This window comes from Erithacus rubecula, assembly GCF_903797595.1.
Source record: "Erithacus rubecula genome assembly, chromosome: 3".
In the NCBI taxonomy this organism is placed as follows: domain Eukaryota; kingdom Metazoa; phylum Chordata; class Aves; order Passeriformes; family Muscicapidae; genus Erithacus; species Erithacus rubecula.
Genome location: NC_136689.1, coordinates 36,570,600 through 36,597,520, shown reverse-complemented (window position 1 = coordinate 36,597,520; position 26,921 = coordinate 36,570,600). Strand labels below are relative to the sequence as shown.

Genomic DNA, 26,921 nt, shown 5'->3' with positions numbered 1-26,921 from the left:
TTTTGGAAATGTGGGAGTCCTAGGTAATGGGCATCTTCCTAGAAATAAGTCAGAGAGTAAGTGGTGCTAAAGTGATTCCACTGATGATCTGAAGTACCACTTGAAAACATAATGAAGGCTGCCTTATTTTAGGATGTTCCAGAAAGATTCTGTGGAAAGGTAACAATGTGCTAAATCCATAGTGTTCTGAATAAAAAGAATTCTAGCTATTCCTAGGCTTGCAGCCCCTTATCTGAGTTCACCTAGCAATTTAGTTAACTTTTTGAGAAATACAGAAGAGTATGCCACCTGTCTGGCCCTTCAGTTATGTGCATAAATGATAAGTGCAGGTAAGAGTTCATGGCAAGAAGGGTCTTGGCCACCTGAGTAACTGAAATGTTCCAGTGTCATTATGGCACAGAAGTCTCTGGTTATTATGGAAAGAGTCTGAAATACAATGTTTTACTGCTTTTTAATGGGGGAAAAGAGGTTGTGTGGGGTGTGTGTGTTTTTGTTTTGTTCTGTTTGGATTTGTTTGTTTTGATTTGGTTTGTTTGGTTTTTTTTTTAAATCCCCCATGTGGTCCCAGCTTTGAGACAGTTATGAGGCTGCTTGTTCTCATGTTCTACTTGATACCTTGCCGACAGGGTGAGTGGATTTCTCTGGATGTCCCCTGTGCCTGGCTTAAGGAATTTGACAAAGAACCAGCAGCTCCACTACATCTTTATGTCCTGGTATCTTCTTGTGTACAAGCCTACAAGTAAATTTCACAATTTCCCATCAGTAGTCTTATGTAAGAAATCTCCATGAAACATAGCATGCATGCAGTACTACAACCTTGCTGGTGATATATTTTCCTGATATAAAAGAGTACTGGTTTTCTTTACAAAACACTTTATAACTTATGGTATTAGCTGCCATTGTCCCACATATCCTAATTAATTCAGCTGTTTGGTATAATTAATTTGTTAATGCTTCTGCAATCATGTAATAAGATACATTGGTCCACCAGAAGTCTCAAGGCACTCATGTTAAAAGGTTGTTTAGAGACTCACTTCTTTGCTTAATAATATTTTAATAAGATCTTTCACTGAGCTCTGTGGCCACTAATGTCTTATTTTGAAGTGCTTCTCTTCCTTGTCCTCTAGTGTTTGTTTTTTGTTTTCTTTAAACCTGACATCTGATTTTATCTTTGTTCCACTGCTTTTTGCAGGTTTTGTTTATAACAAATAGATGGGTAAAAACTTCTGTCAGTACAGATATGATTCAGAAATCTTTGATCAATGGTTCTCCTTGAAGCCTACACTCCTGGTAATACTTCAGGTGTCAAAGCTAGGGGCAAAAAATGATAGAGAAACTAGTTTGGTAAATAGAAGTCATTTATGATTTTCCTAAAGTGGGGAAAAAAATAAGAACTCTATCTGCTACCAAGGTACTGAAAATTGGGCAGTGGTGGACTTTGTGATGCAAATACCAAGATGGATTTCTCCCATTTCTAATATTTTACGTGTTTCTTGGGAACTAGCATTTGTACTTCAACACTGACTTTTTAAAAAGCTTGAGAAAGGCTGTGTGAAGCCAATCTGTGCAGAGGAAGGAATTATGAGGAACTAATAGCTTTTTCAGGAATGTGTGTTCTCTGGTCATAACTTGCAGAGCCCTGAATCAGGCACAGAGAGACAGGCAGAGTGAAGGGTGCCATGAAGAGCTCTCATTGTTGAGGGAGCACTGCACAGAGTGTGTCTGTGTTTTCCACACTTTGTTGTTGGTATGTTTTTGCTGCAGAAGATGACAACAATTGCAGCAGGCACTCCTGAGCAGCGTGGCTGGGAGCTCTGCTGCCATCTGTGTTAGCACTGCCTGTTCCTGCTGTGTGCTCCCTGCCATATGTATAGTTCAGCACTTAGTCTCTACAGCCATTGCAGTAATGGATTTGGAAACAGTTGTGATAATTAAAGTTGATGGCAAACAGTCATTCAAGGAGTTTTCATTTGTTTTCATTAATTTTTTTCTTTAGTATTTCCTACTCCTTCAGAAACATTTCATGAGATACTGCTGCTCAGTCCAAACTTGAACTCATCACTTTTGGCTCTGTACATTGTAATAACCTCCACAGCAACCACTGTGATGCCATAAACAGAGGGTTTGACTTCAGGTGAAGAATGCAGGCAGTAAAAGCAGAATAACCCATAAAGGAAAATGTGGGAGGATGGGGAAGACAGGGAAACTGATTATTTTGGCTTTCTGTGTAGTGATACAACACCCAGCCCCCAGAACTTTTTTTTAAAAAATCTTTAGTGATAGCTGAAAGACAATAAATTCTTTTAAGTTGTCAGAGTAGAACTTCCATTTTTGACAGTAGAATTGAAAATATATACAAGTAATGGAGGTTTACCCTGCATGAGGTTTCTTTTTCTCTCTTTCCATTCATTTTTAAAAAATCTCTTTAGTAAATCCACCGTGGGAGGATAGTTTTGCTGCTGTACTTTTCCCAGGATGCAGTGAAAGAAATTGCATTTGCAGTTCACAGAGAATGAAATTAGACTCGCTCTGTCCTGATGATCCACTACTCCTACACCCAGCACATTTCTGGGAGAGACTCTTGCTTGCTATAAGAGACAGTGCCCTGACTGTACTTGCACCTGCTCTTGTGCATGCAGGAATGAGCACGGATTTGGGCCCACATAGCCCCCAGATTAGAATTTGGCACAGTATGGAGTGCCTCTGTGTGGGTCTGCCTCCTCTCTGTGGCATTGTTTGTGGAGGGGGAGGGTTCAAACATATCACTTTTTTCATTAATAGGGTTTGTGACAACTTTCTGTTCTGTAATAGTTTTATGCCTGCTCAGAAATACCATGGTCTCAGAAAGCATCAGGCAGTTGAAGGATGTTCATTTTCATCTTGCATCATGTCATGGTCACAACATAGTTGGGTGCTGGACCGTAGAAAGTAATTGGGAAATGCAAATCTCATTGTGGCATCTGAAAGAGTGCACTGAGATTTTTTTTTTTTTTTTTTTTGGTAGTTGGATAGTGTTGAGAATGGCACATATTCCTTTTTCTTGTTGAGTAATAAAATCTTGCTCTTTAACCCTTCAGCCATCCATCCATTAGAGATTATGTACATAAACCTTTATTTCTAGTCTTTCATATCTGGCCAGTTTTTTCTTTTGGACTATGGCTTCTCAAAAGCAGCTTCAGTTAGACAAACACTTAAATTACCTTAGTGCTCATGTAGCAACTTAAGTACCTGTGTGCCAGACAACACAGCAATAAGTGCTTCCTTTTCTTACTAACATGAATTGAATGCATATAGTGCCTATGGAGAAAAAAATTCTCTAATAATAGCAGAGAAAGCCCAAGGATCAGCAAAGATCTCCATTTAATATAATGCTGATCCTGTGCTCGAAAAGGCTGGTTAATGTGAGGAGACTTTATCTATCTATCTATCTATCTATCTATCTATCTATCTATCTATCTATCTATCTATCTATCTGATCTATTTCTATATCTGTTCAACAATTCCAGCAGATTTCATTTACATTTCAAAGGGAGAGAGAGAGAGAGACTCAGAGTACTCATATCTGTAATCCCAATATTCCAATAGTCCCTCCATCTGGAGGTTGTTCCTGTGAAACTGACACAGTCTGGGCAGTTTTCATTAATTTCATTTTTTTATGCCTTCTCAGATGAGCCTTTAATCTCCTGATTGCAGATCCCTGGTTTATAATCAGATTTGACAGCGATAGGATGACAGTAAATACTGTGATAGAAAAGTCTATAACAAAGTAGAACAGTTGTTTCTCTCCTTGTTCCTTGGTGAGGTACAATTTTATTTGTGAAGTGTGAATAACTTTGAAGCATAAAGCTGCCTAGTTTCAGGCCATTTTTTCAGGTGGATCTGTTAACAAGTGAGATGTTTATTATTTTTTTCCTCTAAAAAGAAAAAATGCTTACTTTGTGACCTGCTTCTTAATATTTTTGGAACTGAATTTGATGTCAACTTGATTAATTATTCTGTTTCCCCACAGGCTGATAAGATACTTTTCCAAATAAGATCTAAAATAATAGTTACTTGACATGTGGATAATAATTTTCATATCTAAATAAAGCCATTGTGCAATAATTTTAATGCCATTGATAAAAACCTTGTAGTTAAGTGAATGAAAATATGTTTAATAGCTGCATTTAGCAAAAAGCCTACTCATGGTATGGGGTTTTTCTCATTGTTTTGTATACATATGTTAGCTGCATAATTTCTGCATCTATTCTGCTTCCCATCAAAGTGGAAAAATCCTTTCTCTTTGCTTTTTAAGCCATCCTCTGCACAGGTCAAATTAATGGTAAAAATATTCAAAATTTAAGGTTGGAGATATACACAAAATGATGAGCACACCCAGCTTAAGTGTAAGTCGTGCCTGTGGAATAAAACAATTTTGTCCAAACTGTAAGCTGTAATCAGTTTCATTTTAATAAAGTTTTTTTTTTCTTGAATATTTTTACCTGGTTGTGCCTCTTCTTTACTTTTTGTATTCTTATTTATAATTTTTGCACTATCCCATTGTAGCCTATCTGCCTATACTTAATCTTGGGAGGAAAAAGACTCTAAATACACATATTTACACTAATTTTCATGTCTTTGTTGTTCCAAAAATTCTTCCCCCTTTATTCAGTTGCCATAACCTCAGTTAAATCTGAGCTTCCCTGTCAGAGACAAGAATTTAAATGTGGTTTTTTTCCCATCCTGCTTAAGCCCTTGCCATTCCTTTTTAGGATTTGGTGCTCCTGCCACCTGTGTATTCAAGTGTCCATCTGGCACAGTACAGTTTACTAATTCTTTTAGAAGAAGTTTTTTTATTCATATGTATATATATATATGTATGTATGCATGTATGTTTTGTTAAATAAATTTGTGGTGGTTTCCTTGTATGTGAAACGAATTAGATTTTTTCATCACAATTGTAGTGTGAGTCCAAATTTTCAGCCCAATGAGCTCCAAATGCCACACATGCTTATATAATAGCACTGTAATTTTCATTTATGCTTTCTCTGCTTTCTCTTGATTTTATGCCAATAACTTCATGAAGATCAAACATAGTAAACTTTCTGGGTATAACTTTAGAGGTGGAAAAGAAGATTCTGAGGAAACCAAGCTCCTAACTGTATGTTTCAAACCCAAACTCCAATCACCTGATGTACAGAGAAGTGCTGGTGATGATTGTTCTCTTTGGAAGCTGCTGTTTTCCTTGATGTTGCTGTGGGAAGAAGTCTTTGTTGTTTTGGGTACATATGGGTTAGAGAACTCTGGAAATTGCTGACAGAGAGGGACAATCTGATTTAGGACATTCCCACAGATTTTGTGGGGGTAGGGAAGGGGCTGCATTGTTGCTCATCACTGGCAAATGGTAGGAACCTTTTTTATTGGGTCGTTGTTTCTGACAGCTTCATCCAGCTGCCTTTTCAGTTCTCTCTGGACATGCTGCTACAGAACTTTGAGAAACAGATTGAAATGTTGCATGCAGTAAATGAGCAGTACAAACTCCTTATTAATGCTACTTTTCCCCTCGGCAAGCTTTTCAACTTCAGAGAGTATATTTCTTCCCCTACACTTAGAATTAATTTTGTATGCCTTGACAGCCAAATTATTTGATGTAGGAGTGAAAAACCATGTCTGTCCCTGACTGAGCTGGTCCTACCAGTGCACGATAGCATCAAATGGCCCATGGGCCAGAAGAAAATCTTCTGCTAATAGGGAATTGCAATTTGTATGGGCAAATACAAAGCTGAGGAATCCAACAAATGGTGCAAATAGTTCAACATTCAGGCAAAAGTGTTAACCATCATTGTTCATGCCAGCATGTGGCTGACTTTTCATTAACTTAGAATTATGCTTTGATGGCTTAGGTGAAAAATGGTAAAGATTTTGTCAGCTGAAAATAAATTGCTTGACTTTTTTGCAGAGATTATTACAGAAACCGATACAATTCCTGTAAAAAACTTGAATTCTATATAACATATATTTTTATATGTGCTTTATCCATATATAAATTAAATATTGATGTATAAGAATAGAGTGCCTGTTGTGGAAAAGAATGTGCACAACTCCATATGAGAGGGGATGCAGCACTGCCTGACTCAACCATTTATAAGTGGTTTTCTGGCAGTGAGTGACGAGCTGAATTTAATGTTTTAAACATACAGGGACCTATAGGCAATGTCTGCACGGTGGTTATTTGCATTTGAGAAATGGGAACAGGTATCCAAGGAATTTACTGAGGTAAGTTAATAGGTTTTTGAGTGTGCAGAAAGATATATGTGCTCTGGGGAAAGGTAGGTAGCATATGACCAAATCTGAATGCACAGGGCTTAAATGTTGCTGGTACTTTGCAAAATTGCTTATCAATAGATTATTGAGTAAACAATTTACTTTAGCAAGTGTGGGATATTGTTAAGTGATGAAATAAGAAATATGATAGTGATAAGGAGGGTGATAACAAAGACTGTGGTTAACAAAACAGTAGAATTAGGAGAGCAAAACCTCACACATGAGGTTTTATTTCCAGATAAAGAACATTCTGCAACTGAGCCTGCCCAGGATAAGTGCAGTATGCTTAAAAATGAAATGTGGAAATTAATAAATGTTTAACTGGACCAAAGAAAACCCAAAGAGGAGTATAATGTACACTGGTCAGCACTAATGATCACTTCAGTTCATCAGTTGAAAAAAGTATTTGATAAAAGTCCTAATCACAGAATAAAACAGCAGAGAGACTATTTTAGTTTTCCCTTAATCAAAGCCAGGAAGCAAACAAGAATCCTGAGCTGAAAATCTTCAGGTATCTCTTCTCTGCCTGCAGAAACTGACAGGTCTCATAGTAGGAATATAATGATTTGTGAAAAACATAATTCATACAGTGAAACTTTTGCATGTTTGTACATTTATCAGATTTGTAAAACATGAAGGAAAACAGTGAGAGTAGCTTTCCCACATAAAGTTATAATCATTAGATTCATTAGCTACTAGGATAACTCAATAAGCAACTTATTTAGTATTATCTGTAAGAGGACAGAAAACATGAAAACCACACTGGAGCAGCTCTGCCTCTGCAGCCCCTGGAAGTCCCTGGGAGTGCAGAGATCACTCTGCAGCCTGTGGATGAACCCACAGGAGAGCAGGTGGATGTGCCTGGAGGAGACTGTGGGCCCATAGGAAACCTGATCTGATTGGTAATAAATTGGTTAATTTCCCTGAGCTGAATCTGTTTTGATTATGACAGTTATTGGTGAATGATCTTTCTCTCTATTCATCTCAATTCATGACCCTTCTGATGTAATTTTTTTTCCTTTGTATAGCTGAGGAGGGAGCAGCTTTGGTGGGGATCTGGTAACAAGCCAGGGTCAGCCCACCACAGCTGGGATAATTTACAAAAATTTGAGGCAGGTGGGAACAGAGCTGAAAATGGGCATCAGGGTGAGCTTGGCCAGCACTATGACCACTCTGGTTTTAGAAATTTCTCACAAAGGCTGACTGGAGAGGAGCTGAAAATGGAGATGAAGAAGCTCTCTTAGGAAGTAAGGTTTTCCTGTTTTTCTGCTGGTCCAGCAAGATGGAATGATTCATACTATGGTCAGATATGTGCCAGAGTGGGAATGGGAATACAGGATTGGGACAAAAATGCAGGCTTGGCTGCCACTGTTAGACTAGGACTGATTCGAGCATACAACCTTAGGTGTCAAGTCACTGTCCTGTGACTGCAAAGAGAGCAACAGCATTAGACAATGTTGATACCATGTTTTCCTTTTCCCATTGCTATATCACTTCTTTTTACTCCCTTGCAATTTAAGCTTTTTGGAGGCATACCTCAAAGCAGTGTAGTGCCTGTGTGTGGAGTTGCACAATATATTATATCCTCTCTTATCCACTCTTTCAATCCAGAACATAGTAGGTATTGTACTGGGCTCTATATGAAAATGCTTTGTGATCATCCAAGTGCTCATAAGATGACATAGGAATGTTATCAGATACAAATGGGAGGAAAACTACATGGACCACTTCTTGATGTTGATATGGAGGCTTGCACTGAAAAAAAATTGTTCTGTTTAGTGTCTTAAAAGAGTTCAAGGTAGTCTGGCCTTGATGGAGAAAAGTCTTAAATAGCTGCTGAGAATCTGAGACATCTCTAAGGAGAGAGAAAGGGTAAAGAATATGTGGTTTTGATGTCTAGAGTAAATACCAGAAGGTCAAGAAAGTGCATTAGCTAAGGGAAATACCTTGAAAAAGGCAGGGTCATGTAGGAAAGGCATTTGAGTAAACGCAGAAGTAACTCTTCAGGAGACTGTAATGATGATGAACATTCCTAGAAAACGAAGTACTGTGGCTGTGATGAGGATAGGAGGACAATTAGAGCTCACTGAACTATCACATTTGTCCTGTAGCATTTTACTGGCTTGGAGAGACTTGACCTTTATGATTTATAAACTTTTGAACTAACATACAACCAGACAGAGATTCAAGCATGGTCTGCTACAGCTGTATTGTAATTTTATGTTTTACTGTTTATATTCAATTAAGAAACATTTCTATTTTGAAAAACATACTAAGGCCATCTCTCTCCAATGCAGCTTCCTCTTAATGATACCAATTCCTGGTAACTTGTTTATGTAAAGGCAGAGCATTAATTTTCTTACTTACAGTAAGGAATACTTTTTCCTGCCTTCATACTCTAGATTCCAGCTGGGAGCATATGATACAGCTCTGACCCAGATACACCTGCCATCTGGACTACCTTTTAGAAACACCCTTTTTCACTGTTTGTAGCATCAATAAAACCTCTTTAGTTTTGCCCCCCAGTCCATTAAAGAGCTTCTCAGATACAGCTCTGCAGATTAAAGCAGAATACAGCTGACATGTATGACAGAAACAGCTATTGCTTACAAGCATTCAGCCTTGTTACCCCCAGTTCTCATTCAGTCTTACAAGTAACTTGTTCTCCTCATTAGGAGGATGTGAAGCTGTGTTTGCAAAGATCCTGGCCTAAGTGACATCCCTGCTCTCATGCTCCAGGCTGATATAGGCTATTTAGCCAGGCTGTGAATGCCCTGGGGAAGACCAAGACCTAATTTCTGGGTTTGGCCTCAGAAGTCCAGGGAGCAGGCTAATAAAAGGTGTTAGTGTTCAGGCAAATCTGGAAATATCATGTGATTTGGTGTATCTGAGTAAAATTAGTGAGCTGCCTTTCAGTATCGTATCAGATGGCAATGACTCTGTTAAGCACAAGGTTAAGAAGGAGCACTTGTGGTGGAGTATTTCAAATGAAAGAGTTTCCTACAGGAATAGCTTTTGGTTTGTGTGTTTTTGTCTTGCCATGGATGATCAAAGATCCAGAGTGTTAATTTTGCCAACAGACCCTTTGTAGCTTATCAAGCCTCAAACTATTGATGACTGTTAAAGCTGGTCTATGAAAATTTAGAAAATACACCTTTTGATTCTTACCTCCCATAGGGTTTCTTGTTTTTTTTTTTTTTCTTTTTTTTTTTAACCATTTTGTAGCTCATGAAACACAATGCACCTGCATAACTGTGCAGGAACAGACATTAATTGATTACTTAATGACAGTCAGCAGTGCAATGTGCATTAAAAACTGGTGTGTAGTAGTGTGCTGATTTTAAAGAAATTTGTGCTGTAAGGAAAGAAAAAGCCTTTTACAGATATCTGATATTTAACCTTTGTCACTTAATGTCAACACAAATGACATACTAATTTTGTAGTGTTTTTTTAAATGCCTCTCAGATATGTTTGCATTTACATGACTTTTAAAGTGAAATTATTGAAATTATCCTTCTAAAATTTAAATGAAGGTGTGGCACCTGTCTGGTTTTTAGAACAAAAATAGTGTATAGGTTTACTACCCTGAGTTGTCAGAAAGCTAACACCTTTGACTAAAAACTAGGTAATGTTTTGAATTCAAGATCAAGTGTTTTCATTACAGAGTCTGTAATTTAAGAATTGCTTGCTTTAATTTCTTTTTCTCTCAATCCTTCATCATTAGAAATTTAAAAACTATAATAATCCCCCAGTGGAAAAAAACTTGAAAAAAAAAAAAAAACCTAAATGCACTGCACTATTCTAGATTGTTTGACCTAATTTAGGTAACTAAGGATTTCAGCATTTTGGATGAAATTCAATCAGAATTTGACATCTCCCAAGCAATGTGCCAATTGTTATCAGTAAATATGAAACACTTATGAGCTAGAGTGAAGTCATTGAAGAGAAACCAAAGAATTATAGGTGCACTTCACTGCCAATTAAAACATGATTTGAATTTTAAAGTAAATCTCCTGACATTAGCAATTGCCAGGGCTTTTCAGAGAGTCATGAGGCAGAAATCACTATTGTGTGCTTTCATGTTGTAAATGATGAGATTCACACATTTGTGGCACAGTCTAGCTGAGAGAAAAACAAAGCTGAGACCATCTGAAATGAAATCATGTTGTGATTTGTGCCAGATGGGTGCCTGGAGTAATTACAATGTCAGTGCTTCCTAAGTAGGGTAACGATATGGACCTAATTCTGGTCAGTCTGGAGAAATCTGTTTTGATGAACTTTCAACTGTATTTAGCTCAGACATATGTTGAAAGATAACCTAATGGGATGTTACTGCAGTCTGTTTGTACTTACCCAGGTTTTTGAATACACTGCTGCCATAGTTGTACCAATGATGGTTTGTACAAGTGTTGAGACAAATGGGCTAAGGTCTATTATTTTTATACTTGGTGTGAAATCTAGAGAAACAATCTCTGTTGGTTTAGTATTGTGGCATGTTATGAGCAAAATAGTAGTGACCTGGGAACCTTTGTTGAATTTAATTTTTTATCAGTTAGGAAAAACACATCTGATCGTGGATTTGGGTATGGAAGGGGAAGCAAAAAGAATATAAACAATTAAAAAAGTCAAGTGCTTTCCTTCTCCTTCCCTGGACTCAGTTTAACCCAGACACCTGTTCTAATCCCTCCCTGGTCTCTTGGTTTCCCTTGTTTTCACTTTAGATTAGGTTCAGTGTTCCCCACTGCCTTTGGGGAGCTGAAGAGAAGTGCAGGAAGTTGAGTCCTGTGCCATAGATATATATTTTTGCTCCTCTTCATTTTAGTATTTTTCTCACTGTTCTCTTTTTTCATGTCCTGCTCTAGAGAAGGATCCACAGGCCAAAGTGTCCTTGGGGATGCAGCTACCCTGGCATGGGTTCCCCACAGCTGCACTCCCTTGGGGGTGTTGCTGCCTCAGCATGGGTCACCCATGGCTGCAGTCCCTCCTGCCCAGAGGCATTCCCAGCCACCTTTCCAGTGCTGTGTGTGCTGCCTCTTGTGCCTGGCACAGGTGCTTTGGAATCTCTTTTAAACCTGCCTAAGGTGTTTGGAGCTGATGAGCTGTTTGTGCTGATTTCAGAGGCACCTGGAATGAGCTGTGGCCATCTCAGGGTTGCCTGCCACACCTCTGCAACCCTGCTACCAAATCCCTGCTGTTGATGCCCAATATGCAGCTCTAGTGCAGATTTTCCCAACCTTGTTTTCAAATTTTAATCTGCAAGACAGTGCACAGAAGACTTGAACCTGCAGCCCTGCATTTTGTAAGGGCTTAGAGGAAATGGTTAACTTCAAGGAAGGGCTGTTTGATGAATAGCAGATAAATAAACAGATCTTGGTAAAGAATCATTTCTTAAATCCTGCTTGTGTGTCATAGTCCTTGTGTTTCATTGACATCAGAGTCATCTTTCACCCTTTAATAATGAGACAGCTGTATTTCCTCATGGACTCCTTTAAGATGGCTTCTGACAGGTGAGCAGACTGCTCATTTATCTTAAACCTCAGCATGCTTCATGCCCTTCTTCTTTTGCTGCATTTTAATATACTGTTTGCTGAAACAGCCTTAGCTCACTGGGATGAAATAATTTTTCAGTGGGCTGAGGTAACAGAAAGTCTGGACACCTGGGAATGGGTTCTCTCTTGTGTGTGCTCTCATACCCCTGGCACCTGATGGTCTCTGTAACCTGGGATTTCAGCAAGGGTTTTTGTCCACTTTGCTGACACAGGATACACAGCTCATTCTTTGCTTCCCACCTAAATCTCTACAGAAGTGTCACAGCCATGTCATCTAAAGATGTTAAGACTCTAGCTGATGCTGGGCATTTTAATGTCTCTGTGTGAACTCAGTTATGTTGGTTCTGAAGTTGCTGTCTGAAGGCTTGGAAGTGCAGTGCCCTCTTGGTTGACACTTCCTATGGGTTTGAAATCCTTTTCAAGTTTGTTTTCTAATTGGTCATCATCTAAAACTTATCCTCACTTTAAAGAGGAAAACTGGGATTTGCTGGGATTTAAATGTCTGTTTGGATCCGACATACCAAGTCGAATGCTTCTAGATGGCAGGCCTTGTGACCAATATATCCTATTCATTTGAACAGAGCAGTCTATTTTAGAAATTGTCCAAGGCCTATTTTATTCCAAATGATCTATCATGCTGGCTTTACATAAGCTGAAGAAAATATCTTTTGCAAAGCTGACTGAAAGTCAGTAGACCAATTTGTGTAAAAAGAGTTCGGTATTTCAATTTAAAATTATATTGAGGATGGAGGAGAAAAGGAGAGACCTTTTTGTGCTGAAAGTTAAGATGAGGACAAAAATAATTCTAGCATAATGGTCTCACCCTGGAAAATGGGGGTTTCATTAAAATCATCCTTCAGCTGAGTCTATCAGAACTGTCAGTCACAAAAAGAGGTTGTCAGGCATATAATTCCATAGAAAGATTGTAGTTGTGCAGCCTGCCTGTTTATGTCTTCCATGAAATAAATACCTCCACAATTTTATATTTGGGAAATATGAGAATAGTTTATTTAGAATGCCAAAACGTTGAATGTTTAAATTAAGATTAATGTAGAGAGGAATTACCTTATTCTGAATTCTGTGAAGAGTTTATATTATCTGTTAGTTTACATTGTTTTCTGCCTTGCAACTCATCTCAAATGTTGTTTTGATTTCAGAGGTGATACATATGTGTGATGTTGAACATTGCTTAGTATTCAAGTGTTTTGGAGAATCTGTGACTTTGGCAAGACTTTTGCTCTGATGAGGCTAGGAGTTTAGCTGCATGTGTAATCCCAAGAGTTTCTCAGATAGGCAGAGAAAAACCTTTTGAAATTCAACAAAGGCAAGTGCAGAGTTCTGCATCTGGGGAAGAATAACCCCGTGAACCAGACCTGACCTGCTGGAGAGCAAATCTGCAGAGAGGGACCTGGGGGTTCTGGAGGACAATGAACTGTCCATGAGCCAGCAGGGTGCCCTGGGGGCCAGGAAGGCCAAGGGAATCCTGGGGTGCATTAGAAGAGCGTGGCCAGAAGGTGAATGGAGGTGATCCTGCCCTCCTGCTCAACTAATGAGTCTTGGTGAGGCCACATCTGGAGTGCTGTGTCCAGTTCTGGGCTACTCAGTATAACACAGACATGGAGTTCCTGGGGCAAGGGGCTGTGCTGTGTATGGGACCAGAGCACCTCTCTTGGGACAGTCTGAGCTGGGCCTCTTTAGCCTGGAGAAGACTGAGAGTGGACTTTGTCAATGTGTGTATCTGAAGGGAAACTGCCAAGAGGATGGAGCCAGGATCTACTTGGTGGTGCCAAGTTGTAGGAGAAGAGGGAATAGGCAGAAACTGAAACACAGAAAGTTCCTGAACATGAGGAAGAACTTTATTATGATAGTGATGGAGCACTGGAACAGATTTTCCAGTGAGTTTTTGTAGTCTTCTTCACTGGAGACACTCAGGAACAACCTGGACACATTCCTGTGCAATGTGCTGTAGACTGACTATGCCTGAGGAGGCAGGTTGGACCAGATGACCCTCTGTGGTTCTTTCCAATCTTATCCATTCCATGATTCTGTGGTCTTCATGAAATTAATTACGAATAACTGCCAAAACGCTCATATCTATTATTGACATTGTATATCCTAAGATGATATTTTAAAAAGATAAGTATCTCATGTTTGCAAATTATTATGCAGTAATTGAATCAAAGGTCTTTATGGCAATAATTGAAAATGGGAGAGATCTTAATTATAGTATTAAAATAATGTATCCTAAGTCGTTTTGTTGTTTTGCTACTCTTTCTAAATTGCTGGCTATGGTAATAATATCTTTGAAGTGTTAATGAAATTATGATTCCTATATAGAGGGAGATAAATTACAAACTCAGAATGTTTTTGTTCTGTGTGAGGGATACTTGACATCCTTGATATATAGGAATAGATGGCAATTGCCACTTAGCCACTTGATTTTATGTGACATGCTATCAAGCTTGTTCTGGCTGCATGTAGCATAATTTCCACAGAAAGTAGTGATACATTTTGGTTTTAGCTTTAAGGGTTTAGGGATTAGGTTTATTTCCTGATTTATTTTAGTCCACATATTCAAGCCATTATAAAGCTAAAGCTCTCAAATTTATCTCTCTGTGATCTGAGGAGACACAACATATCCTCAGTCTAAGGATGGCTCTCAGAAAACAAAGGCTCTTTATTTAAAAGAGTAACATGACCAGTACATGTACTCTGGTTTCAAGAAACAAGCCATTATGGGTAGATTTTTTTGGTTTATTTTTTTTCTTTCCCAAGATATGGGGATCTAGATGATATTTAAGGTCCCTTTCAACCCAAAACTTTCTTTGACTCTGATATGGCTGTATGCTGTGCTGCACACACAATATATCATCATATATATCATATGTCATAGGCTACTTGGTCTTCAAATAAGACAGATAATTTCTTGAAAGCAGTTTCCCAACTGTTCCCTAACATCTGTAAAAGCTGTTAGTTTCCTAGCTGTTTCTCCTGCTCCCTAACCTCTGCAAACTCATCCTAAGGTGAAAATGTTTTTTGTTTTTTTTATTTTGGACTAAGAACTGTAAGATACCTCTCCATTTGCAGTGTTGCAAGGACCCTTCTGATAAATTTCAAAATGTAATGTGCTTTATTGAGCACATTGAGTGCTGTTGGAATGGGAAAAATCTATACGTACCAGACTGAGCTTACATAGGCAATGAGTAATGGACAAAATAACTCAGAAAAGGAGCATTTTCCTTAAGATAAAAAGCATCTAATGGTCTTGTCTTTCAAGGAAAGTGCAAAAAATCCTTTAAAAACTAACATCTCTGCTAAAAGAAAAATCTCATTGGATACTAAGTGCAATGGAGACATTGGTGTTATGGCAGATTATTGTTTTCCCTGAGTATCACTGAGTCTTAGCTCTCAGCTGTTCTCTAGCTGCCAGGTATTTATTCCTCATGCTTGGGAAACCTGTTATGAGTTACTGCTTCTAGCCCTGCCAAAAACTTTTTCTGCTCTGCAAATGTCTTGCTTCCCTTTTCTAAAATTTGTCTAATTGTTCTGGAACAAAGCCAATTACATAAACCCAGTGTTTTCGATTTGGTACTTAGATTCATGTTTTCTGTAGCTTTTCAAGTCCAATAAAGGCTTAGAGTGTCAAAAAGCTTTTATTTCCTCCAATATCTCTTAATCTGCTGATATAAGAAAAAAGATACTATCTCTGCAAATGCTGCTTCAGCTGTTCTTAACACACTCTTATTTCTTGTCCTTGTCTCACCTGGTCAGTAGTTGGAGGTTGTAAAGACAGATGAGTTAGGGAGAGATTAATTTCATCTCCTCTTGATGCAGCTAAAGCTTCAGTCTGGAGGTCAAAGTAGCCAACTGGGCTCCCTCTGAGGAAGAGAAACACAAGCAAAGGAAAATGATGTTTTTTTATTACTTAATTCTGTTGTAGGAAAACAGGACCAAGGTGAGGGAAAACCCTAAAACTTTAACCCTGCTAGAATCCACTTAGTTTCTGTTCCACCTTTTTCCTTCAAAAATTCTGCAGCAGGGTTTATACTCAGGTTTCCAGAATATAGTCAGGACCTGATGGCTTTCCTCAACCCAAGAAGGGAGAAAGACCATTCATCTCTAAGATATGGTTCAGATGAGGAAATTTAAGTGTAGGAGAGAGGAGGCTAGGAAACAAATTACACTCAGGGATTAAGAATTAGGATGTTGGTATTTGGTAATCAGAACAAAATGTCATTAAAATAGCAATTTTACTGTCTGAATTAGCTGCATTTTGCATCTTACTTTTCAATACTCTATTGCAGTAGAATGTTCGCATTATGTGTCTGGCATACTGTTTTTAATGAAAAATGCTGCACTTAACCTCCCATTATTAATCTTTTGAGACTTTTTTTTTTTCTCTAAAGTGAATTAACCTTGAATTTCTGTACTGGACTGTTTTAACTTATTTCATCTTGGTCTGACTTCTAAATGTGGTAGTTCTCATTTTTTCTCTCTTATAAAACAAAAGGAGATTAAAAAAAAATCCAAACTTTTCATACTAATATTAAAATGAGGTTCGAGAACTTTTAAACATCTTGTAATATGTTATTGTTGCAGACAATTTTTTTTTTTTTAGAAATGCAGTACTCCAGGGTATCTCCAGGTTCTTAAAGCTGAATTAAAGCTCTGTTTTAATAGATTTCAGAGACTTACTCACTCTTCCCTGCATATGCTGTTTTTATCTGGAGCCAGAGTTTTTACCAGGACATACCTGAGGAGGTTAAAATTTCTATAAATTAATTTTAAAAGGGAAAGACTCTATTAAAATTATGTGTTTAAATGTACTAATGGTTGTTAAAATTTCTGTACTGTTTATGAACATCAGTTTGCAAATGCCAAGCTTTTAAGCTGTAATTTGTTCTGAAAAAATGAAAGTGCCCCTTTTCCTGGTTATTGTTGGAATGTGCTTCATTGTAATAGAAAGCAAAAAGTAAAGATAGGTAGGTAAGTACCACCACAAAAGGAGAAAAAGACAGACAAGCACTTAATCAAACCAAAGATGATGTACTTTTGGAAATGCCACAAAGATTTGAGATTTTAATTCTAAATTATTCAGTTTCTGGGCTTGCTTTCTTACTAATGCAAGTTCATCCATAGAGTGGATTGTAAGTACTCAATTATAAGTACTTTTAACATGTAAGTGTTAAAATCTCTGAATGCCATAAAACTGTTGTATCTTCTCTAAACATTATAGCTGAGAGACATATCATTCTGAAATAGTTCTGAATACATTTAAGTTCATACAGTTTTCAAATGAAGACATTTCAAATGTTTTGGCTTCCATATGCACATTCAATCTATGTATGTTCTGTGCCATTTAGTCCCAAACATAAATCTGTGCAATTTGTAGATAAAGTTGCAAATTTTCTTGTATCCTTGGTAAGAGGTAGAAAATAATTAACTGATGAATTTGTGTATATAACTTTTAAGGACTTCTGATATTTTATTTGGCCAGAATTATTGTATTTGGAAACTGACAGAATGCAAGATCAAATATTCTATTTCTTGTGACTCTAACATTTAATATAGGATTATTATGTAATCTGTGTTCAGCATATTTATTGCTCTGATTTAGAGTAACATGTTATTTTGTTTTTGCATATTTCTTTAGAGAAACTGTTGGGTCTTTTGTTTCATATTTGATTTGAGTTAGAAAAAAACATGCTTGTTGATCCCCTTATTTGCTGGTGTAAGAGATGTTACAGATAAAATAACTTGTGAAATTCTTGTGAGGGAGGGATTTAAATCCTGTGGTCTTCCATTGAAATAAAAGATGAATGTTTTATATTGTCTAGTACTAGTGTTAACATTTAGAGTAAATAAACTGGAATATGATCATGCAAGAGAAACCATGTCTATAGGTAATATAGCATGTGATTCTTTAAAATTGTGCACCTGTTTATGCTTGTTTTTATTCACATCCATCAGGAAGTCAAGCAAATCAGGTCTACTGATTTGAAGTCAGTAAATGCATTGGAAAGGGCAGTAACAATGCCTCTCAGTTCAACATAACTGGGAAGTTGACCATGGATTTGTTTTGGATTTTTTGATTCTGCACTCAAAAATCCGCAGCTAATATTGTCTTATATATTAGCTTTAGAATATCTATAGCTTATATATTCTTTGGCAAAGTGATGGTAACATTGTCCGTTGAGACATCATCAAGACCTGTGAAGATTTGGGTTAAAGGCCAAGGCATTTTCTGGGCTGCACAAGTTGTTGTATTCATTACCTCTTTGAGAGCAAGGGTTTTGCTCATTACATTTGTAAATGAGTATTGTCTCCCCTCCCTTATTATTATAAAAATAATAATTGCAAATAGCTGTGTAGTGATAGGTTATTAATAAATGATTAGAGAAATTATTTTCCGATGGATTACAGAAAATTTATCAAAGATGACCTCTTGCCACTCAAGTCACAACGGTCAAATGGTCTCTTAAGTTAAATGGTCTCTTCTTTGACTGAACAGAGAAAGGTAACCAGACTTAAAGATCACTGAAGTCCAGAGGAAGAATAGACTTTGGATAATGGGCTTTGGATGAATGCTAAAGAGAGAAACCTGGTTGTAGTACAGCACTTGCTCATTTTAAAGTATTTTCCGGGTCAATTAGCAGAACAGATTGTGCTGCCTGAGATTCCAGCTTCTTGTGATGTCATTTGTACTCTATTTTGCTTTTCCATTTTGCTCCTTTTGCAACGTGTGTGGAAACCACAAAAATAAGTGCTTACATTTTGGGTGAGCACTCAACTGTATTGTCACAGTTTAGATTAATTACACTCAGTTATACAAAGTGACCTGGAATTAATAGCCAGACTTACTTGGGCTATTAAATCAGAGGTTTTCTTACAGAACATTTGTAAGTGTTAAAGTATTTTTCCCCAAATGATATGCAAGCTGGATGATTAATAAAGCTTGCTGATGTTCTTGTGGCAATACTGTGGGTGAGAGAGAACTGCATATGTGCCAGATTTGTGGTGTAGGTAATTGTGCACCAAATGTTTATGTATACACACACTCAGTGTTGGCTGTCTGTGGCACATGACCCCCTGCTAGTGTGTGACATAAACACCTCATGCTGCTTATTTTTTCTTGGCACAGCACTACTGTGATATCACCACATCCCATGGTATTTCAAAGGGATAAAGAAGTTTGCCTGGTGGTGTTTGAGTTATCAAAATGTATGATTTATTATTCTTATTGCTACTATGAAATTTCATCATTTTCTCTTGGAACAGTGAACATTTTTTCCAATTTTATTTCCATACACAAGGATTTCAGATTCTGTTCTCCTTTCTTTGCTGTGGTTTGTTCTCATTCTGTCTCTCCTCTCAGGCTGACTTCACTGCCAGCCTGCTGCAGGATGGTGAGGCTGCACTGTGAGCTTCTAGCAGATGTTAGCTGAAGTCATTGGGAAGTTGCAGCTCTCTGGGGCTGCACATAGTTATTCATACTGCTGTGACCTGTAGGTTTCTCTTCTGGGTGAGATCCCTGTGTGTGTTGCTGTCAGTGGGCACTTGGGCATCTCCTGCTACCATTAGTGTGTCTATTAGTGTCTGAGAGGAGACTCCACCAGAAGGTTTTGGTCATGCTGTCACTTGTCAGATTAAATTAATCTGTCCATGCCATTGGGGCTTGACTGTTAATGGGGAAAGAAGAAAATAGTAACATCTTTCCTTCTTTTCTTTTTAAAATTTATAGTATCTTAGTAACCTTTATTTTATTCATTAACTTGGAAGCATCTAAGCAAATTTAAGTATCATGTAGTTAAACAGATAAACAATAAATCCAAACCATTTTCCTGGGTAAAACAAGGTGAGACCTTCACTCTTCAATTCAAACTTCAGTCTCTGTGAACAAATTTGCCCTTGCAATCATATCTACGTGGGCTGGGAATATTCTATTTACCCAAGAACTGCAGATTTTGGCAATCTTCAGAAAACATGATGAAAAATAGATTTTAAGTAAATATTAAATATTGCAGAAGTTGGCTATAGTCAAAATTCTCATAATGCACAGCAGTTCCAGGTTTCTTGAATGGGCAGATTGGTGTCTATTGTACCTTTATTTTAGCAAGTGGTGTGATTTTTGTTTTGTTTTGTTAATTTAAATCCATTGACTACAACAGAAAGAACTATTTTCAGGTAGATACAGTTACTTTTGGTTTTGCCTAATTTGATGTTTGCATTTTCTCTTAGTATTGTTGGGGCTCATTAATAAATTGCCATATTCAAGCCTGAAATAAGTGGAACAAGGGATAGCTGGTGCCTGTTCTCCCACTGAAATCACTTAAGCCTTTCCTCTTACTGTCCTTTCTCTCAGCCCACTGGGCTTTGGGATTAATTGTTTCACTGGGTGACAGAGATAATCACATGAAGAGACTATTTGAGCTTTCTCTGTCATGAACATTGTTGTTTTGAAGGTTTTTTTCAGTGGCAGAAAATAGAATGTACATATATTTATAATTATGCTGGTGGTAAACAGGGTTATGTGGGCAAAAGGAAGTACAACTGTGACTTCTATTGGCAGGCTTAGCAGATAGACCCTTGTACAGATTTTGAGAATGTGGAAGTAGTAATAAAAATCTTAATTAGGTGTGGAGTTGAGTGTTACTCCAGTAAACACAAAAATAAAGCCATATTTCTACTCTTTAGTGTAGCTGTGAGGATAACATATGGCCTCCAAGCTTCTAGGATTTTTTTTTTTTTCTTTTTTTCTGGAAACATTTATGCATCATTAATACTTAGCCCTTCTGGTAGGGAATAAAACAGCATTTACAAGCATTCCCTTTTCTTTCTGTCTCAGCACAAAGCATATTGTTCGTTGAGGTGGGATGAAAATCAAGAGTTGTTTAGAACATCTGTTTCAAATACTGGACATCCAGTCTATTTTGCATTTTTCCTGATATAAAGTGTCACTTTCATTTAGGGGTTTCTATGATTTTCTGATACACAGTAAATGTATGAGTTTGGAAATTGCCTAGACTTTTTGCAGCAGTCTCAATGTGCAAATATGATTGCTTGATATTAACTAGAGTTTTCAGTTTGGAATTCTGATACTTCTGAACACGTGTGTCTGTGCCTAAAGAAAAAGATACTTTGTAGATGAATGCAAATTAAGTGTTAATATCTGAATGAGGTAAATTTTATGCCTTGCACTTGCAAGTAGTATGCTTTAGAAGAAATATTTTGCCATGAAAACTCTTTCCTTCCACAGATAATTAAGAGTGGAAAAGCTGTTTTCTAATTTTTTTTTTTTTTCTAAACAAGGGCTTATTTAATATTTGATTTCATAGCTGCAGGAACTGTGGATGACCTTACATTTGTACTCAGACATCCTTTAGTACTTGAGAACTTCATTTGCTAGGCTTATCTTCAATCTGGGGAAGGAGTTTGTGGGGGTTAGGTGAACTCCTTGGTGAGACTCTTCAGAGCAGTTGCTGCCTGTGCAGGTGCTCTTGGAGCCCTGGCAGTCACACCAGTAAGAGCAGACAGTAGATAACATCAGTCTGCAACCTTTCATTCAGCCAGGAGCTCAGTTAGATCTCTCTTCTATCCAGGTATTAATTTCCTTGTTAAACTATACTGAAATCAAGCAAATGTTTGTTTTGATAATTTGATATTTTGGTTCTCTTGGTGTAGCTGAAAATTGATGAAGGTGAGCAATCTAGATCTAAGCTATGTGGCGAAATTTGGTTACGCAGCATATTGTTCATTCAAACTCTGTTGTACCAGCTAAATTTTTTGTGATTTTTATTTCCCCCTCCCCTTTGTTTTTTTTTTTTTTTTTTAATTTTAATTAAATAGGCAAAATGAGATTAGAGACTGGCATTAATGACATTACCTATTTCAATATTGAATCTTATTTTTCCTTCCCCATCAGGCTTTGAGTTGTTGAAAATTTTAAATTTTTTCTTTTGGTGATCCCTGGGGACTTAAATACTAACAGCAGTAAAGTCAGACCCTTTGGAAAAAAATAGTAGGGGTTTCTGGCATATATAAAATTTTGGAAACAGTTTAGGGACTAGACTAAGCACTGGCCATTTCTGCAGAAATGATAGACTATTAAAAGTTCTGACATTTACATTGTTATCTCTAGGTGTGAGACTATAAGATACTAAAACAGCTGCAGCAGTTTCTGCCATGTTGCAGGCTGTTCCAAGTCTGTTGCCCTGTGTCATGCTAGTTTTGATTCTGTGAATGGGGGTCTTTCTTGGAAGTGTGTAACTAAATAAACAAAAAGGCAGCACAGCCTTGAGGACTGGATAGCCAGGCAAAATCCAGGTCTCAAGGAGTGACAAGAGAATGATTATGGGGATGGCACCTGCTTATGTTTCTCCAGGTGAAGTCCAAAAAGCAAGTTTTGTGAAGAGTTAATGATGGTTAATCAATGGTAATGGTGGTTTGGTGTTTTATTTTTTCTCCTTTCTTTTTTCCCTTTGTGTCACCTGCACAACTCCATTAAATATTTAAAAAGATTATTTGAGGCTGTATGGCCCATCAGAAACGTACTCTGGCTTACATCCTGTAAGTTCCAGCAGGAGCTTACAGTCCAGTTTGCCTGTAACTGCTGTAAGTTTAACAATTTTACTTGTTAAAGGAGAAAAATGGGGCAGTAGGAGGATGCATTTTCTCTTCACAGGTGTGTTGTCCTAACCATTTGATAGGAGGGAGTAGGGGGAAAATTGTACCTTACTTTAGAAAGGTGGTATTCAAAGCTACCAGGCAGAAGCTCCACAAAGTTCAAATTGCTGTCTGGAGGCATGCTAATTGTCTTCTCCTATTGAAATGTACTTACAGTGGCTTAAAATAAAATAAACCAAGAAAGACTGAAATGCGTAGTGGTAATTTTTTGAACTCCGAAAAACCAGGGGAGAGTACAGCAAAATCCTGCTTTTTATGGCACAGTTGGATACCAAGGCTTTGCTCTTGTAAGCCTGTCTGGTCTTTTAGTTTGGTCAGAGTTAAGGTACTTGCACAGCTGTGAAATAATTTCGAAGTGTATGCATTTAAAAATCTCCTCTAAGGAGTAGCGTCCTGAGGTGTGAAATTTGTTTTCTTGAGAAACCCAATGGGATACCAGTGCTCCTTGAGCATTCTTTATCTCAGCACAGTGCAGACTGTATAATACACTGAGTCTGTTCTGCAGCACAAAAGACACAGTTTTGAATGAGGACCACATTTGGGCTACTTTACACAGCAGGGGCAGCTGCTTTAAGGATGCTGAAGTTCACTGTTTTTAACAGAACATTTGGAAGGCACTGCATCAAAGGCAGGCCAGGTACATTAGGTGTTTGGGGAAGTAGCAGTAAGTGCCTAACCTGCTGTGGGCTCTCTAGGCAAGTGCATCGTGTTTTCTGCTCTGCAGCACTAAGTGTGGGTGTCCTTGTGTTTTATGAATGCACATACTGAAATTCTATTTGGCTGCTGTGTAATAGCACAAGATAGTAGAGAAATTTCACGTTCTCTGCTTTCCATGAACTGTTTTAATGTGTTCAGTCAGTTTGAGTTGCAGTATCTCACCAACTGTTCCAGTTTGCTTCAAAATGTTAGGTGCAGCACTCCCACAGCAGTTTTCTTTAGGAAGGAAACTATTCCAGGCAAGTTTCAGAAAGCAAAGATGAAGAGCTGCTACAGCTTTATTAAATACCATAACAGAGCTTGAAGAATTCTGGATTTTTGTCTTTATGTACCAGTACATTTTCTATGAAAAATGCATTAATTATATTTGTATATTCCTGTTCTTCACCAGCGGACAGTCAGCCATTTATTCTGTTCTGGCTGTAAAGACTTCTGTATTTTGGTACTCAAAATTGTGATTTATTCCCCTTTAGTCACTGCTCAGGCTGTGTGTAGTTCACAGTCTATTTTGGTGTCGTATATGTGATAAAAACTAATAGGTATCATTTGGATGCTACTGCATCCTATTTTTCTTTTAATTCCTTTTGTTTTTCCTTTTTATTTTTTTTTTATACCTTTTGCTTTCAAAAACAAAAGGTAATAATTTGATGCCTGGAGGAAACACCAAAGGAATGTGTGGATGTTTGCTGTTCTGATAATTTAACAGTGATTTTGACTAAAATTGTTCATCTTTCTCATGTATAAATTTGTGTATGAAACAGAATTCCCAACCCTGTATAATATATAACTTGCAAGTCAATAGGTTTGTGCTCAATTATTCATGTTATTGTCACTGCTGAATACAAATATGGTGATTTTTGTTATGGTAATAGGCAAACACTTCCTAGTATTCCTAGTATTTTTATTTGAGATGGAAAGGATTGTAGCAACCAATTTAATAGAGTCTACTCAAGGTATATTTTATAAAGATTCTCACAACAATGCTTTAAGACATTCAGAAACAAATGCACTTCTGACAGCAGAAGAAAATTGATGATCACATTTTAATGGGTGCAAGTTTTCCTAGCATAAGGAGAAAAGAAAGAAGAGAGAAAAAAACAGGGAACAAAATGTTCTAATGGCCCAGATTTTAATACTGATGGCAACTGAAGGCAAGTTTGAGGACTAACATTTGTTTTCTTTGATAATTCAGGTTACTAAGTAGGACCTAAATGAAATCCTTTGGCTCTCTTGGGCAGGCAAGATACAGCAATTGAGCAATAGCTAATGTGTTTTATTCAATAGTTGATGTAGAGGATGATAAATTTAGTTGTAATATATTTGCTGGCTGTAGGCAGAGAGGAATTAATTGAAATTTTTAATTCTCATCTAAGAATTTATACCTCTGAATTTATAACATGGTTAAAGTTAACTACAATTTTCTTTGGAAAAAACCCTATGACAAGCAGGGAACTACTAAAGCATGGTTACTTGCAAGCTTTAAGAAACAAGAGGCCAAATTCCTTGTTTATAGTTATCATAACATTGATAGAATAAAAATCCCTCAGAGATAAAAAGATCCAATATAGATACTGATTACTCAAGTTTAAATTAAAAAACCCCAACAAAACAAAGTCCAAACTCAAAACAATTAAGCACTGCCAACCTAGCTCTGCATTGGGATCAATCTGGGTAGAATATATTTAAAGTTTGTTATTGATAAATCTAACTTGAAAACTAGCCTGAAGCAAGTCCCATGAAGGCACAGCTGTTCAGCTAAAAGCTGTCCTCTTGCTGAGTTCTGCCAGGAAGTTTTCTTGACCCCAACAGATACTTTTTCCCTTTCCTCATGTTTTAAGCCACTTTATGAATGGCTTTCTATCATCTGTGGAACAAACTCAGTTTTTGTACAAGATCATGAGTTACTTGCTTGTGCCAATATTAGTAAAGCAGTCAGCTAGTGTGGGAATAGAACTTTGTAGTGGTAGGTCATCTTACAAAAGAGGATATTAGCTAGCTGGAGGAGCACTGAGGGAAGAGTCTATATTGAGCAAAAATGTATCAGGCGTGCTTTGTTCAATACAGCATATATTTTTGAAGAGTTATTGTATAATTACCTTGATTGGATGAGGAAAAAGTGTCTAGAACTAATCAAAGAACCACAATTCATGGGTTTTAATAATCATTATTTGCCCCCTTCTGAATTGCAGGTGCTTGGTTTGAGTGTAAGGATGGTGGTGCTTATCTTCATGATTAATATCTAATCCTTTGCATTATGGAAGGAGCTAATCAGATATTCAATTTGTTAATCAGCTCCTCAATTTGATTAGTAATATACTAATCACTTAAGAAAATCAAATGTGACATATGTTTTCCGTTTTTGACTTAAAGCTACAACCATCTTTGAGGGTGAGGATGTGGGAGGATCTGCTTAATACTGCCAGTTTGGTGCAGGGTTAAGTATGAGGCAGCTGCAGCCTCTCCAGGAGTACCAGGGAGAGAAAAAATCTCAGGAGCAGATGCTGCAGTACTTGCTGTTAGGGGCTGCACTTGAACTGGTGTCCCTGGTGCCCGCTGCTTTACCTAGTCAAGAGTGAAAGTGAGAAAGCAATGTTCTGACTCCTCAGCTGATTATTTCTGCTTGCAGTCTTGGAACTTCCCTTGGGATGTCCCTTTCGTAGGATTTATTTTTTTTTTTTTTACATGCCCTGACAGTGTAGAAACACTATTTTTAGTATTTAGTGTTGTTTGAGGATAAGTGTCTTTGAGAACATGCTGACATGTGGAGCATTGTCACCAGTGGTGTGGGGCTTTTTCTTTGCACTGATAGGCACTGCTGCTTGGAGCAGTGGGACTTTCCTTGTCTTCACAGGAGAAACCTGTTTTAGCCATTTTGTGCTTCCTTTTGATTGTAAAATTCTGTGTCCTAGTGAAATTGTCAAAACTTGCTTCCTTTGTTGTAGTTTTATTGTTATATTTGTCTTTTTCCTGGTGAGAAGTGGACAGCGCTTTGCCATTTCTTTTGCTGTACTTCTTTTGCTTCATTTATATTTGCTCATTTATGATGTTCTGGCTGATTTGCTGAGCCCAGACTATATTAAAAAGAGGAAGTGGTTCTTGTAAACCTATTAGAAGTTGGAGTTATTTGCTTATCTGAAGGTTTATTAATTAATAATGCTTTCTCTGTGTTACAAATCTGTGGGGATATCTCTGTTCTGTGTTCAAATACATTAAGGTAAATAAACCAAGATGTAAGGAATGCTTTCTATCTGCTTCCCATTTACTGTGTTGCATACATTACTGGAAGCAAAGTCAAATGAAGCATCTACTGAGGACATGAGACCACACTGTCCTTTTGTCAGAAAACTTGTTTAAATGTAGAATTCAATGGACTTTATTGCATTAATTGGTGTTTGGTTCACCTTTAAAAGCATAAAGTAGCATTTTAATTATTGTTTAATCAATATTTAATTTCCACTTAAAATATATTGTGCCTTCAGCTCTTAGATGGCTCCATCTCTTCACTTGTCTGTTGCTTGGCAATTTTTGAAATGGTAGCTGGCTGAATATCAGTCCAAATAAAAATAAAGTATTTGTAGTTGGAGTCTGAAAGCATAATTGGGGTGGTAATGATACCAAAAGGTGAATGTGTTCCCTTTGTTTATCTAATGAGTAGGGAAAAGGATGTAT

The 26,921-nt window shown here is 37.4% G+C and overlaps 1 protein-coding gene across 3 annotated transcripts in view; it reads left to right on the top strand.

Annotated features, from left to right (window-relative positions):
- ZNF385D (zinc finger protein 385D) overlaps positions 1-26,921 on the top strand; it is a 405,889-nt gene that overhangs the window by 8,228 nt on the left and 370,740 nt on the right. The window contains exon 1 of one of the 3 annotated variants that reach the window (XM_079300354.1): positions 7,470-7,550. The exons of the other annotated variants lie outside the window; for them this stretch is intronic. The gene's annotated coding sequence lies outside the window, so the exon portion shown is untranslated. Of the gene's footprint in view, positions 1-7,469; positions 7,551-26,921 lie in introns of those variants that run through there. 3 annotated transcript variants of the gene reach the window in all.